The sequence below is a fragment of the Thermobia domestica genome, unplaced genomic scaffold (genome assembly GCF_964235325.1).
Source record: "Thermobia domestica unplaced genomic scaffold, izTheDome1.hap1.1 HAP1_SCAFFOLD_1378, whole genome shotgun sequence".
NCBI classification, from domain to species: domain Eukaryota; kingdom Metazoa; phylum Arthropoda; class Insecta; order Zygentoma; family Lepismatidae; genus Thermobia; species Thermobia domestica.
In genome coordinates, this window is record NW_027657088.1 from 24,767 (window position 1) to 25,000 (window position 234).

Sequence of the window (234 nt, forward strand, 5' to 3'; positions counted from 1 at the left end):
CAGAAGCGCATATATTAACGGCTTAGCCACGAGGTGGCTGATACAGAAATAATGCAAATTCCAATATTTTTACTTTTCGCTAATGTTTGAAATTGTTGTTATTGCAAATCACGTTTTTAACAAAACTGTTCTAACTACAAAAGTGAAATTTCAACCCAAACCATGGCAAAGCACTGAAAAGTAAGGAAAAGCATGGCAAAGTAAAGAAATATGTAAAGAATATATATTTAACCG